Source organism: Amblyomma americanum, chromosome 9, assembly GCF_052857255.1.
Source record: "Amblyomma americanum isolate KBUSLIRL-KWMA chromosome 9, ASM5285725v1, whole genome shotgun sequence".
Lineage (NCBI taxonomy): Eukaryota > Metazoa > Arthropoda > Arachnida > Ixodida > Ixodidae > Amblyomma > Amblyomma americanum.
This window is the reverse complement of record NC_135505.1, coordinates 101,327,642-101,343,445: the sequence shown is the minus strand read 5'-3', so window position 1 is coordinate 101,343,445 and position 15,804 is coordinate 101,327,642. Positions and strand designations below refer to the sequence as shown.

Here is a 15,804-nt window from a genome sequence, read left to right as displayed (position 1 = left end):
GGTCATCATCTTCTTCACAATCACCCCCGGGGCGAAGAGGAGCCATCCTGGCGACTTACGGCGACTGCAATATGGAGGGGTTGTAGTAAGGCTTGAGATGCTGCATGTGAACTGTCTCGCAGCCGCGGAGATCGGGAGATGGCGTGAGGGGTTCGACGATGTAATTAACGGGAGATGTGCGCTCCAGGACACGATAGGGGCTGTGATACTTGGCGATAAATTTCGAGGAGAGTCCAGGAGTACTTGATGGTATCCAGAGCCACACAAGCGCACCAGGAGAGAAGTGCGATGTGCTGTGAGCGTTGTCGTGGCGGAATTTCTGGCGATACTGGGCGTCAGTTGTGAGTGACCGGGCGATTTGGCGACAATCTTCTGCGTGTTGCGCGGCTTCGGAAACAGGGGTATATTCGGAGGCATCAGGTTGGTAAGGCAGAATGGTGTCTATGGTAGCAGATGGATGACGGCCGTAAAGAAGAAAGAAGGAAGAGAAGCCAGCAGTAGACTGCTGGGCGGTGTTGTAGGCGAAATTCACATAAGGGAGGATGAGATCCCAATTTGAGTGGTTGGATGCAACGTACATAGAGAGCATGTCCCAGAGGGTGCGGTTAAATCGCTCGGTGAGGCCGTTAGTCTGCGGATGATAGGCGGAGGTGGTACGATGGATTATGTTGCACTGGCGGAGCAGGGCGGTAACGACATCGGACAAAAAGGCGCGTCCGCAGTCGCTAAGCAGTTGACGAGGTGCACCGTGACGAAGCACGAAACGTTGCAAAAGGAAGGAGGCAATGTCTGTCGCTGTGGCAGATGGATGAGCGGCGGTTTCGGCATATCTCGTGAGATGATCAACCGCAACAATAGCCCAACGGTTGCCGGCCGCAGTGCACGGAAACGGGCCGTAGAAATCAATTCCGATACGATCGAAAGGGCGTGGTGGGCAAGGAAGTGGCTGCAACCCTCCAGCAGAACGATGAGGAGAGCCTTGTGACATTGACAGGCGAGACAGGCGCGTATGTATTTTAGTACGAAGGTGTACATGCCGCGCCAGTAATAGCGCAGCCGGATGTGGTGTATGTCTTGAAAACTCCCGCGTGACCGGATTGTGGGTCAGCGTGGAAATAGGCACATATGTTGGTGAGCAGGTGGCGAGGAATAACGAGTAACCACTTGCGGCCGTCGATGCTGTAGTTCCGGCGATAGAGGATGTTATCGCGAATCACGAAGTGGGAAGCATGGCGGCAGAGAGCACGGGATGGAGAAGCAGCCGTGGGGTTGGAAAGAAAGTCGAGAAGAGAAGCGATCCAGGGGTCAGTACGTTGCGCTGAGGGCATGTCGCTAATGTGAAGGGACGAAAGAGAGATAGAGGTGGAAAGGCTGGCGATCTCGACTGGAAGTGGGCAGCGGGACAGGGCATCAGCGTCTTGATGCTTGCGGCCGAAACGATAGACCACGCGGATGTCATATTCATGCAGATGAAGAGCCCACCTGGCAAGGCGGCCGCATGCGTCTTTCAAGGAAGAAAGCCAACAAAGCGCATGATGGTCTGTCACAACGTCAAAAGAGCGGCCATAGAGATACGGGCGGAATTTGGCAAGGGCCCATACGATAGCCAAACACTCTTTTTCGCTTACGGAGTAATTAGTTTCAGCCTTCGTAAGTGTGCGGCTTGCGTAGGCAACAACGTATTCATCAAAACCACAGATGCGCTGGGCGAGTACGGCGCCGAGGCCGACACTAGTGGCGTCCGTGTGGACCTCGGTAGGAGCGGTCGAATCGAAATGGCGCAGTATGGGCGGCGCTGTGAGGAGGCGGCGCAAGGTGTTATACGCATCGTCGCACGCCAGAGACCACATTGATAAGTCGGAACTGCCGGACAGTTGTGTTAAAGGCGCAGCAATCGAAGCAAAGTTGAGAATAAACCTCCGAAAGTAAGAGCACAGACCTAAGAAGCTGCGCAAGTCTTTGATGGAAGTGGGTTTGGGAAAGTCTGCGACAGCGTGAAGTTTAGCTGGGTCGGGAGGAACGCCTTGCTTAGAGACGTGTCCCAAAATTGTCAGCTGACGCACAGCAATATGGCATTTCTTCAAGTTGAGCGATGGGTGACGGTGGAAGTTCGGCCCAAGGAAGTCTGGTGAGCATCGAAGGAGGAGCGAAATTGATGAAGGAGGTCGAGAAGCTGTGTTCTGTGTGGCGGGGGAAGATCGGCGTCGATGGAGCGCAAGAACTATTCCGTAGAAAAGCGATCTGGTGTAGAGGCAGGAGGGCTGAGCGCGTTCATGGCGAGAAGCGGTGTATCGTCGGTCTCCTCGCGGATGAGCAAAGATGCGATGGGCTGCACACTGCCGAGGCATTCACCAAGGCACAGAGCGGTAGGGCAGGAAAACGGGTTAGAAACCAAAAGTATCGAAAGGCCAGCGGACACAGTGAGTACGGCGTATGGCAGAGGGAGACACTTGCTGTGCAGAAAAGTATGACCTGGAGTAAAGAGGACAGTGTCGTCACCGATAGAGTCGCAAGAAAAGTGTACAAGAACGGAAAAGCACGGGGGAATGTCTATGTCTTTGGCGGCGAGGGCTTTAACACAGGCAACAGGAGGAGTAGCGTCCAGAAAAGGATTGGGCAGAGAAAAGAACCCGACTTCCGCTCGAGCACAGTCGATGATAGCTTCATGGTTGGAAAGGAAATCCCAGCCCAGAATAACAGGATGGGAACAGGAAGGCAGCACGATGAATTCTATCGTGTAGAGGGAGTCCTGAATCACAACTCGAGTGGTACACGCTGTGGACGGCTTGATGTGCTCAGCGCTGGCCGTACGCAGCGACAGTCCAGCAATCGGCGTCTTTACCTTCTTCAACGAACTACAAAACTTTTCGTCCACAACAGAAATCACAGCACCAGTGTCCACAAGGGCCAAGACAGTAATGCCCTTGACAGAAATTTCGATCAGATTAGCAGGGGATATGTGAGGCCTTGAAAGTTAGACGGGGACGCAGTTCTCGCCTCAGGAACTGCGGCACCTAGTTTTCCTCCTGAGAGAGATTAAGGCGACGTCCCATAGGAGAAACGGAGCGGCGCCTCGGTGAAGGTGAACGGCGTCTAGAAAGGGCTGAACGGTCAGGAGAAAAAGGACGAGTAGACAGCGGCTCAGCAGAAACAGAGTACTGACTCGTGGAAGGCCAGTATGCGGGAGCTGGAGGAGGTGGCGCGTAGATTGGGAGACGGCGGCGGCAAAGCCGGGCGACATGACCAGGCAAGCCGTAATTGCAGCAGATAGGCAGGTTGTCGATGATGTGCCAAGGATTGCTGAGTCGCGGAGCCTGCCGAAGAGGAGTCACCGCTCGCGCAGGTGTTGGAGGCAACGCATAGGCAGGCGGTCGAGGTCTGGCGACGACGTCTGCGTATGTCAGCGGAGCGGCCATAGGGGGCGGCGTCTGGGCGACAACTTCCGCGTATGTCAGCGGAGCGGCGACAGGTGGTTGCGGATGGGTGGTCAGAAGAGCCTCGGCAACCTACTCTTGGATGGCGTGTCGAAGGGCCGGAGCCAAATCTGGAGCTTGCCCTGTCGGGTTCGGCAGAAGAGAAAGCTGACGCGCCTTTTCTTCCCAAACAAAGTCTTTGATTTGTTGCAGCAGCAATGAGGTGTCAGGTGCTGGTATAAGTCCAGCAAGCGACTCAACCTGTCGAGGGTGCTGTCGAGTCAGGAGCCTGTGCTTCCGCAGCTCCTCGAAGCTTTGGCAGAGGGTGACGACTTCAGCAATGGTGCGCAAGTCGCACGCTACCAGCATCTGAAAGGCGTCGTCGTCAACACCCTTCAAAATGTGTTTAATCTTGTCAGCTTCTGACATGTTGAGGTTGACACGCTTGCATAGGTCAATGACTTCTTCGATGTAACTGGTAAAGCTTTCGCCAACCTGCTGAGATCGTTCACGCAAGCGTTGTTCGGCGCGGAGTTTCCGAACAGCAGGACGACCAAACACTTCGGAGAAGGTCGTCTTGAAAGCAGACCGGGTGCGAATGTCCACCTCGTGGTTCCGATAACACAGGTTAGCCACGCCGGTGAGGTAAAAAATTACGTTATTTAGTTTGGTGGCATCGTCCCATTTGTTGTAAAGGCTCACCCACTCGTAAGAAGTGAGCCAATCTTCGACATCCTGCTCATCGGCCCCACTGAAGATGGCCAGGTCCCATTGGCGAAGGGAGCCGGCGCAGGTGGCGGGAGAGTACGGTTGCGCAATTCCAAGGCTGTTACCCGGCTCCTCCACCATATGTAAGGCGGGGGTTTATTTAAAAGAGCTGGGAGGAAGGGAGCAGCGGCGAGAACAATCCGAGGGCAACCAGGTCAGCCACAGACACACGTGGCGATAGCAATACGGCTGATGCGCAGGGCCATCTTCTTCGTTTTCACGAGTCATCTGCTTTGTCTGGGTCATCATCTTCAGAATTGCTTCATTATCACTGCTGACTTACCAGAAATATTAAATACTATCTCCCAGCTTTACTTATCATGAACGATCAGAGGGCGGTAATGCTTTCTGGCCAAATACACACCTGTAGAGATATCAGGGGATGAAGGGGCTCCCCAACATTACTGTTGTTTACCATGCCACTGCCAGACTGGCAGCCTACTATGTGACCCTGTGCTCTTTCAAAAAAAATTTTGACTTCCAATCTTTGGTAAGGCAGGCTAGAAGAGAAATAAGGCATGGAGAGCTCTCTGGCGACCCAGTTATTGAGATGGTCGTGGCTGAATACATGTACATAATGAATTTAGATAAATTAATGCCAATTACAGCTTTGTGGCCTATTGTGTCTGCATGGCCACTGATGCGAGTGTTAAAAATTGCAGGTTTAAAGAGATAGCTCCGGCAGGTTTCACCAAAAGAGGTACGCCTGCTGTTGTGCTTATACACTTATGTGGCTTTGATGTTACTGGTGAAGGCGTTAACAAGCCCGAATCTTTCCTGACTGTGCGACATTTGTGCAAGCGGGCACAATGACGGACCGTGTCCTCACTAGCACATGCTGCAAGCATGACGTTCACCAGGTTGCACGCACTTCCCCTTGCTCTGTAGGCAGATAGATTTGCTTCTGCAAAGGTTCTTCGTCACACAGACCCACAAGACATGAAAACCGAATTAGTAAACAACAAATTGAGGAACTGTACAACCGGCACTGCACAAAAGTTGTGCGATTGTTGATGCCACCTGCGATGCAGCTTGCATCCTGCATGTATGCTCGTAGTAGTAGTAAGAGGTTGAATAGAAGAGGAAAGGAAATGAGCACGAGCCTGTGACTGATCAGTTGTCACCACCACCAGTGGCGGCGTGCAGATAGATAGGGAAATAGGTAGAGAGAGAAAGGAAGGAGAGAAAGAGTATAGAGACGTGCTGTAGTGACCGCCTGCTGTGGGCTAACAATAGCCGTCCAAGCCTGTGTCCTTCAGGAAGGTAAGGAGAGACCAGAGGGCCTTGGAAGCACTGGGGCTGGTGAGAAAAAGAAGGGCACTTGACGTGTCCGAAGGTAGTCCCAGGTCCCTGTATCTGGAAGCCAGATTTGCCTGGTGGACGGCAAAGACGGGGCATTCGAGGAGATGATCTGTTGTCTCCTTCGAGTGGCTCCAGCAAGGGCAATCCGCAGTGAGGGCCAAACCTCTTCTATAAAGCCCAGCCCAGGTCCATGAGCAGCCAACCCGGACTCTGCCATCTAGGGATCCCCTTGTCCGGCAGGAGTTGGAGGGTGTTCCTTAGGCAACCCTGGGGTGCTCCAGTAGCAGCTGCCGCTCTGCGATGGCTTTGGCAGCATCCAGGGGCACCACTGCAGTGGCGTAGAGCCTCAATAGGCTGCCTTGGCCAAGAATCAGCAGCCTCACTGACCGGGGCTCCGACGTGGCTGGGGGGATCCAAGCAAGAGAGATGGAGCAGCCACGGGAGGAAATAATGCTGTTGAGCCTGGCTTGCTAACAATAGAGGGCCGGCTCTTGCAGGAGCTGGAGGGCCACCCTAGAGTAGCTCAGGATGGCGGAATGGGAGTCCAGGATGTCAGCAGCCAGGAGGAGGGCAGCCAGCTGTGCTGTGGTGGAACTGGGCATAAACAGGAGCCTGGCCTGCCAGCTCTCTCCCAATGCGGGGCCAATGCAGGCAGCTGCAGCAGACGGGCAGACCCCCATGAGGACCGACCATTACACGAACAGCTGCGTGCAGCCAGCAGCCTTGCAGGTGCAATTTAAAGAGCATGTGATGCACTGCATCACAAATTTCATCCCTTTGAGAAAGAAGGAAACATGCAAGCACAATCCGTAGATTACTCAAGAAATAATCCGCATGAAACGAAAAATTAGTAGGTTAAGGAAATAGAATAGGCAACGAGCAAACTCCTGGAGGCCAACTGTTAGGGTAAAACGCTTTGGTCTGGTAGCAAGAGCACCCAGAACCGGTGGCCCAGGTCTGGTCATGGAAGGGGAGGAAGGTGCTCAGGTTGCCCTCCCACCAACTGCTCGAGTACCAGGGGAATCTTCCCCATTCATGAACGGGGATGGATGAGGAGGCACTCCAGGAAGAGGCGTCGGTTCGGGGCGAGATCAAGTCGCCCAACATGTCAGACGGCACAGACGGACAACAGCCCTCTGGGCTCCAGCCATGGCCTGGAAGAACCGCAGCCAATTTGTGGGGCGATGCCGTTCCTTCTGGCCATGAGCCTCCAGATGGCACCACAGACCCTGGCTGCCTGCCTGCAGAAGGTCTTGACAGCTGGCCGCCACGTGAAGTGACGGTCAATCAGGAGGCCGGGGTAGTGGCAAAAATTCCGCCATGGGAGCTCCCGGCCTGCGATGCTGAGGCAGGTCTTTCATGGGCGTGCTACTGGTCGAGTGTTGAGCAGCATGGCCTCAGATATGGTGGAGGAAAGGTGCAGGCCAACCCGTTCCAGGTAGGAGCTCACCCTGTTGATGGCTCGCTGCATGTTCTTGATGACCTGAACCCTCTGGCGCCGTGGTCCGTGCCACCAAAGAGCAATGTCATCCGTGTTGATGGCAATGTGGACGGGGAGTCTCAGGCCACCAGGAAGGCAGCAGGGCAGCTGGGCCATCAGCAGGTTGAACAGCATGGGGCTCAGCACACTACCCTGGGGGAACCAACTGGCGAGGACCTGGGAGACGCTGCTAGCACCTCCTGCACAGACGCAGCACGTGCGGTATGTCAGGAAGCCCTGGATGTACCCCCGGATGTTGCCAGTGACACCAAGGCAGTTCACAGCCTCAAGGATTGCTTACATGGGTGACGTTGTCAAATGCCCCCTTCACATCCAGGAGTATGAGGCAGATGACATGGTGGGAGTGACGTGCCTCCTCGAGGCTGAAGCGTGACAATGTCTGAGATGGCTTCAGCGGTGCAGTGGTGCCTCTGGAACCTAGACTGCTGCTCGGGCAGGAAGCTGGTGACCCCAGTGATCCACTCCCAAGGCCAAGGATTCCAGGAGCTTCCCCGGGGTCGATGTTCGTGAGAATGACCTGTGTGACTGCAGGTCAGCAGGTGGCTTGCCAGCCTTGAGGACCGGGACCACCAGGGCCGTGCGCCCCACCTCCGGAAGGCAGCCTCTTGTCCCGACCTCGTTATATGTCTGCAGCAGGCTTCTCTGTGGAGGAAAGGTGCAGGCCAACCCGTTCCAGGTAGGAGCTCACCCTGTTGATGGCTCGCTGCATGTTCTTGATGACCTGAACCCTCTGGCGCCGTGGTCCGTGCCACCAAAGAGCAATGTCATCCGCGTTGATGGCAATGTGGACGGGGAGTCTCAGGCCACCAGGAAGGCAGCAGGGCAGCTGGGCCATCAGCAGGTTGAACAGCATGGGGCTCAGCACACTACCCTGGGGGAACCAACTGGCGAGGACCTGGGAGACGCTGCTAGCACCTCCTGCACAGACGCAGCACGTGCGGTATGTCAGGAAGCCCTGGATGTACCCCCGGATGTTGCCAGTGACACCAAGGCAGTTCACAGCCTCAAGGATTGCTTACATGGGTGACGTTGTCAAATGCCCCCTTCACATCCAGGAGTATGAGGCAGATGACATGGTGGGAGTGACGTGCCTCCTCGAGGCTGAAGCGTGACAATGTCTGAGATGGCTTCAGCGGTGCAGTGGTGCCTCTGGAACCTAGACTGCTGCTCGGGCAGGAAGCTGGTGACCCCAGTGATCCACTCCCAAGGCCAAGGATTCCAGGAGCTTCCCCGGGGTCGATGTTCGTGAGAATGACCTGTGTGACTGCAGGTCAGCAGGTGGCTTGCCAGCCTTGAGGACCGGGACCACCAGGGCCGTGCGCCCCACCTCCGGAAGGCAGCCTCTTGTCCCGACCTCGTTATATGTCTGCAGCAGGCTTCTCTGCATGGTGTCATCAATGTTCCGGAGCATCTGACACGTGGTGCCATCTGGACCAGGAGCGCTGCAGTGCTAGGAATGAGCAGGGCAGAGGTGAGTTCCCCCCTCGTGAGAGTCATGGAGCAGTTGGCCGTGATGTCAGCAGCATGTCTGCCGGTTGTCTGGATGCTGTTTCACCTGGGGTAAAGACCAGCAGGAGGAAGCTACCGAGGGAGGAGGGCTTCTGCCAGCTTGTCAGACAGCTGCTGGCAGGGGAGTCCACCAGCCACTGCGATGGCCACGTAGGGAGCCCGCTGGATGGGAGGCTGCAGTAGCGACCACAACAGGAACCAGGCCCTGGCACTCACCCTGGCGGCCACCAGGGAAGCACAGATCCCTTCTTACGACTCCCTGCGGCATCGGTTGGGGGTCCAACTTCAGTCCGCATCCAGCCAGTTGTGCTCGGTCCAGTGTTCAGGCCTGTTCGTGCGGAGGACCCTCCGCTCTGCCTGGCGCTGTTGTGCTCTCAGCTGGAGGAAGTGGAGATCTGGGACAGGCTGGTTGGGGGGAACCTCGCAGCAGACCTTGGCTGCCTAAGCATACCAGGCCACATGTGTCAGGATATCGTCCTGCATTGGGAAGCTGCGGAGGAGGTCCTGAAACTTTTCCAAGTGGACATCTTTGCATCTCCAACCATCCACTCTCTTGCCTGGTTTGGGAGCCAGAGTGACAGGGAAGTGGTCCGAACACCAAGTGTCTGCCGAGGGGTGCCATCCATAAACACATCACGGCGACCCAATGGAGAGATAAATGCACGTGCGAACGCCCCCTCGACAGACAAACGTTGGGAATCCAGTGTAGAAAACATGCAGCCCAGTACCGCGAAGAGCCAGAAGTAAGTCCCGGCCACGAAGATCCGCCCTGTGGGATCCCCAATGTGGGTGTGCTGCGTTGAAGTCCCCGCAGAGAAAACAGTCGCCGCCAATGAGACTGACCAGCTGCGGCAAGGATTCGGCATCATAAGGGGTCCGAGGATGCACGTATACACTTGCCACACCAGTATCAACCCGACCCAGCCTGACCCTCAAACAGACGAACTCCATGGGGGCCACTACTGCATCACTCACCAAAATCTCCATCTGGGCCAGAGTCCTGTGGACGAAGATGGCTGCACGGGAAGGTCCAGGAGGATGGCTGTCCTCTAAGCATGGGTCCGCCAAACAGGAGGGCTGCCAACCGCTAGACCTGCGACCATAGCCGATGGAGCCAGGCAGGTGAAGCTTGTTCCGCGGCAGGTACACCTCATGGAGGGCCAGGACGTCATATTCCTCCAGCCGGAAGCAGTCGTGGGGCTCGGAGAGACGGGGACGAAGCGCATGGCAGTTCCACTAGAAGAGCCGTGGTCTGGGCATCATCCGTGGAAGGCTAGCCATTGTGGTTTGGTTGACGCTGCTGGGCCTGCACCATGCTCAGTGGTGGCTGGCTGGCTGCTGGGTGGACTGCTGTTGAGGGCTTGGAGGGTTGCAGCCAAGGTCCTCGTCAGCTGTTCCCGCTGGCCGCTTGGGGAGAGGTGGTGTGCTGGTCTGGGGGAGGGAAGGTCCTGAGCCATGTCGAGGGGTCGTGGGATGCAGGGCCTGCAGGAATGGCCTGGGGGAGTCTGCCATTGATTGCCTGACGGCCTGGGCATATGATTTCTCCCCTGTCCATAGGTTCGACCGGATGGCCCTCCATTACACAGGCTCCGCAGCGGCTACAGCCGCTGCTGCCGCACGCCGTTCCTCCTGCCAACAGGGGTAGGCCGGGTTGTCAGCTGGATGGCCTTCGCTGTAGTTCGTGCACCGTGGTGCAGAGGCATAAAGCATCATAAAGCATTCATAAAGCATTTTTACCATTTTTACAGCAAAGCTATAGACTGCAAAAGATCTAAGTGTTGCATTTGCTATGCGAATGCAGGCATAGAAGGACCCAAAAATCCAATAAGAAATGTGAACGGGGCAATTGCCACGAACGTGCTATCTTTGCTAAGGCCTGCTACAAGAGCAATAAGGCATGGAGAGCTAACTGGCGACCCAGTTAGTGAGATGGCCGTGGCTGAAGACATGTACGTAATGAATTTGGACAAGTTAATGCCAATTACAGCTTTGTGGCCTATGGGGAACCTGCGCTGCAAAGGTGGCACTGCAACTGTTCCGTTCAGTGACTCAAAACTGCTTTTGTCAGCCACTTGGGCCACCGCAAACGCGAGAACACATTCTGCGCGATTAGATACCCGCGTTTGGCTGACAGCATTCATTGCCTAGCTTCTCTCGGCATAGCCCAGATAGCCGACACACGGCACGTGCGCCTTCGACAGAGTGCGGAGGCTCACGCCAATAATCGCCTGAAGGTGGCACGGAAAAGTACTAAGAGTACGACAAAAAAAAAACCTTAGGCCTCCTCTATTTGGCTGCACTTTCTGTGCCAGTTCAGGAAGTGGGACACTCTCGCACTCGATTTGACAGCGCAGCTAGTGCACCTACACTTCGGCACTCGATTTGGCTTCGTGCTGCACTAGCCTCATGGCGAGTTCTCTTCTCGTGAAAGTAATGCAAGGTGCTTGGCGCCCTCCGTAGCAGACGGCTCTGTGGCCATGCTACGGTGGCTATGCCTGTTTTAGTGAGTGGCGTTGAGACCATGGTTGAGACGGCCGCGTACCTGTGAAAGACGCGGCATTTGCGCCGGGCCCTCACCAAACAGCTGAAATGACAGTGCACGTATGTGTGGGTATGCGCGCGCGTGTCTGTGTACGCGCGTAAGTGTAAGGTGCAGATTGTGAGATGTTTTATACTACGTGGGCGATCGCAATGTTTGTGATTCGCTGCGACATCAGTGCCTCCGCTTAAGGCAGCGACTGGGCTTGAGGTTGCTGTCAGCCCACACCTTCGCCTGCCACTTAGCCTCTGACATTCACGTCGCCGTCACCGTCCACCGAAAATGAACACGATTGAGTTGAGTTCGAATACAGATCAGGAAACTCTTGGTGGACAACCACATTCACTTTTCGGTAGAACGGAAGCAGCCTGAATCACGCGTATGGACTGTAAAAGATCGTCTCGAGCGGTAATCTGAATAACCTCTCGAATTCATTGTTGACTCTTCAAAGTACCCGTTGAATCAGTGACGGTCGAGCGGCCTGCGCCACTTTGTACAACGCAACGGAAAGAACGGTGTCAAATTCCTCACCACTTTTGGAATGAACAAATTTTATAGCCGCTCCAAGAGATATGCCACTTCGAGCAAATTTGCACAGCGTTCAATGCAGCTAGCACAATCTCGCGCATAGGTGAAAACACGCGACAAACACCAACACATGGCCGCAGCACACAAAAGTTTCTGCACTTTTGCACACTATTTGGCCGCTGCACCGACAGCACTAGTGTCAGGCTACACTCGCGCCGCAAGAGCTGGCACTACACTGACACGGCAGTTTTGTGAACTAGTGCAGAAAGTCCAGCCAAATCGAGGAGACCTCTTGCTCTTCCCGCTAGGCAGTGTGTTATGGCGCTGCAATCGGCACCGCAAACTTCAGCGCAAGGTCCCCGTTGTGTCCACTTGCCCACCGACGCTAGTGTTAAGAATAGCAGGTTTAAAGAGATGACTACGGCCGCCTTCAACAGAGAAAATTCGTATGCTGTTGTGGTTGGACATTTCTGCGGCTTGCATGTTACCGGTGAAGGCGTTTACAAAACCGAATCTTTCCTGACAGTGAGGCGTCATTTGTCCAAGCGCGCACTAAGACGGAGCGCGTCTTCACTAGCGCACGCTGCAAAAGTGACGTTCACAGGGTCGCACGCACTTACCCTTGCTCTGTAGGCAGCCAGATTTACTTCTGCAAAACTTCTTCAAACAGACCCACAAGACACGAAAACCGAATATGTGAACAACAAATTGAAGAACTGCCAAGGCGGATTTAAAGTGGTGGCGAAGGCTGGGCCGAAAAGTGGTTTAGCGCGACTGCAGCACAACCAGAGGATGGGGGGCAAAACACTCATATAAAGAAATAATAAAGCTACAAAATTGGAATGTAATCTGCCAATAGAAAAGAAAAATATATTAGCACCTTGTTTTATGAAAGAGGTAAGTCATTTTATTAAAACCTGGCAAATTTTGTATTTTTGCAACACTCTTGACCTGCCCCCTATTCATTAGTGTGCGGTGCATTACAGCGCGTCTTTGCAGGCCTTGTTTCGATACCCGGCTAACCCGGCCACGCCAGTGTCTGGAAGTGTTGCTGCCTTTCTATGTTGCCCCTCCTTTACCAGTCACTTTCATTGCGTTCCCAATTGCACATTAACAAGGCCATAACTAGCAGGAACTCGAGCACACAAGGCGAGCACATTTGATTGGCAAAGGTTGGGGCGCGCTGAAAGGCAGCAACCTTCGAGAGGTACGGGCTCGAAAACGCGGATTCTACAGAAAGACCGCTTTATAATTCGCGCCAAAGCATACGTATGCGTGACGTCATTCTACGTCACGTTTGCGTAGTTTGCCCCCCAAAATCTAGGGGGCTCTAGAGTGCCCACGAGCCGCCATTTTTTGGACCAATGGGCGTCTATGGAGCCTTCGCTACCAGTGTACATCTACCTTGGAACTGCAACAACAGGCAAAGCACGAAATTTGTGCGATTGTTGATGCCGCCCGCAATGCAGCTTGCATTCTGCCTGCATGTTAGGCGTGGACACGTTTAAATATAAACATCATAAGAACCATGTAGACAGCCTAATTAAGTATTAATGACGCAGCAAGGTGTGAACTGTGCACATTGTATTATTTTTTGAAAAATGGCTGTCAGTTACGACCTTACAGCGCGATTGAAACCAAAACCGAATTTTGATGCGGTTGGTTTCGATATCGCACTCGATGGAGCACAATAATTCAATTTTATATCCGAAATTTATAGCTGGCTGAGCTTGTACGTGCGATTATTTACTCGTTGCCACTGCGTGCTGCTTGAATAGAAATCGTGCGTGGAGATACTTCTCCACTCTCTTGAACCTACATTCCGCCGATGCATAGCACACAAGTTTTTATTTGCTGAATGCACAGTACAAGAACCCGTCCAGCTCGCTGCTACCAAGCGCAACGCATGTCACGCGTATCGTGAACTCTTTGCATGGCCAGGGCCTTTGCAACAAGGACCTGATCATGCGCAGAGTTTTAAAATATGGCCCCTTGTCCGGACTTCATTCCAGAAAACGCGAATAGGTAACGATATGCAAAGAGATCGTTTGGAGCGTACGCTTCGTTGCGGTTGTAGGCGCGCTAACGTTCTGCTTCGGCAATTGTTATGGATTTCGGCGCATTCGTTGTTGTGAAAAGGCGTTAGTTGTACCCTATAGGTGCGAGCTCTGTTCCCTTTTCATCAACATATAGACACTTCCGTACAGAAACTTCCGTAAAAAAATATTTCTTCCTGGGCGCAGTCCAATGCAGAGTAATGATTAAAAACCAATCATCGCTGACAAGATAGCACACGTGTTGTCTTGCGTTGACTTTTATAACGTACGTATAAGCGACGACTATCACGCCCCAATCAAATGATATAAATTGTTTGCCTTAAAGGAACCTCTGAGGTGCTTAAAATCTCAGTTTGTTAGCATTTCTTTTAAAAATCTAAAAACACAAGACATGCATGTCCACAAGTGCACTTTCTCCAATGAGCAAATTTACACGGGTGAAAATACCAGAAGACACTGGAAAGTGTTTTTTTTTTTTGCACATGAGCATAAATTATGATATATTGCCTCATGGCATGAATTTGGGCTAGGTGTGATGGAGGATGCAGTAATGATTAAAATAATGAACAAAGGCTAGCAGATTTCATAAAGTCCAGTAATGAACGATGGTATGGTTCCTGCGTCCAGGCTATATGAAGCAGGGTTGCTCGGTTAAAGACCCGCTACCTTCATGTGCCTGATCCTTGTAGGCTAAATTGCGAGCTGTGCAGTCCCAACACAGCAAATGGTCAATGTCGGCTTCAATGTCCTCGCGTTTACAAATTGGACACCCAGGCCAAGGAAAAAAACCTCGACACCAAGGCCACTTCAGAGTGAATCCATGCCTTTTCAACAATAACATACGTAGAGACAAGTGCAGTACGTTTCATTTTATTTTGCTCAATTAATATCTGAAATGGAACTTTGCAAGCACTGTTCTGAACATGTTATTGATTTACAAAAGATTTTGTAAATTGGGCATTTCAAACCTTCTTGAGCGACTTTGGCACTTAATGATTGTGTCTTCTGCATCATTTTTACAGTGATCACAGGTCCATTCCTCCATGCTTCACTTTTAATGGGGTTAAATATATGTTTTACACAGTTTTCTTACTTGAGTAACTTTAATGACAACAAACACCAAGAGCTTTCAACCTGAAAACTTAATAAGCAAATTATTTCTACTTCTATTTCTTTTTGATGCCCAATTAATCATATGACCTAAATCCTGCGTTGCAGTTCTTTTCCTTGCTCTCTCTCCTTCTGCTATAGATCAAAGGCATCTGTTTTACCTCATTTCTCACTTGAAGGATTTTTAAACCTATTTTTTCCATATATTGCATATAGTTTGGTGAACTGAGGCATTTAATTTTTCGATTATTTCGGTATTTTGGCAGTTCTCTTGGATTATCATTCCAAGGATTCGGATGGAACGCACTTGTCTAATTACTTTTTCTTGCACTTGCATGCTTATGTTGGCTGGCGGGAGACTGAATTTCTGTCCTCTCGGAATGTCTCTTTTAATTAGGAGTTCCGATTTGGGATGAGAACATTCAAGTCCTACCGCTTTAATGTAGGCTTCTAAGGTATCGACGGCCCTTTGTAGGGTCTCTTCTATCTCCCCATCATTCCCCTTCCTAATTCCAGAGGGTAATATCGTCGGCATAGAAAGTGTGTCTGAGATCAGGAATAGCCTTGATGTGTTTCGGTAGATCTACGAGGGCCAGGTTAAATAAGAACGGCGAGAGTACCGAACCCTGCGGGGTCCCCCGACAGCCCATGCGTATAGGATCCGAGATGACCCCACCGAGCGATATCTCTGTCGTCCTTTGGTCCAGAAATGATCCTATGTAATTCAAGGTTCTGAATCCTGGATTTAGCCTCGATAGGTTAGTGAGGATGGTCTCATGCGACACGTTGTCAAAGCTCTTGTTTAAGTCTAATTTGAGAACAGCTCTCGTGTTCTTGCTTTTGGGGATGAATGTCGTCAACTTGCCCGTTCCTTCACGTCTGAAGCCCAGCAGCACCACAGAGCTTTCGTGACCCATCTGCTCTTGTTCCGCCTTACCCTACTGACTTCTTGGTCTTGCTGTGGATCCCGTCTTCCAGTCCCGACCTCTCCTCGAAGCCCGTAAGCCAGTAATCAAGGGCCTTATCGCATCATCCAGCAATCCTCTCCTTTAAATTACCTCACCGAGCCCCACCAAC

General features: G+C 52.6%; 1 long non-coding RNA gene across 1 annotated transcript; it reads right to left on the bottom strand.

Moving 5' to 3' along the window:
• Positions 1-6,741: 6,741 nt before the first annotated feature.
• LOC144103904 (uncharacterized) lies at positions 6,742-7,387 on the bottom strand. Its single transcript, XR_013308365.1, has 2 exons — positions 7,265-7,387; positions 6,742-7,163 (listed from the first exon to the last, which is right to left on the bottom strand). It is a non-coding gene; the product is annotated as an uncharacterized LOC144103904 (long non-coding RNA).
• Positions 7,388-15,804: the final 8,417 nt, after the last annotated feature.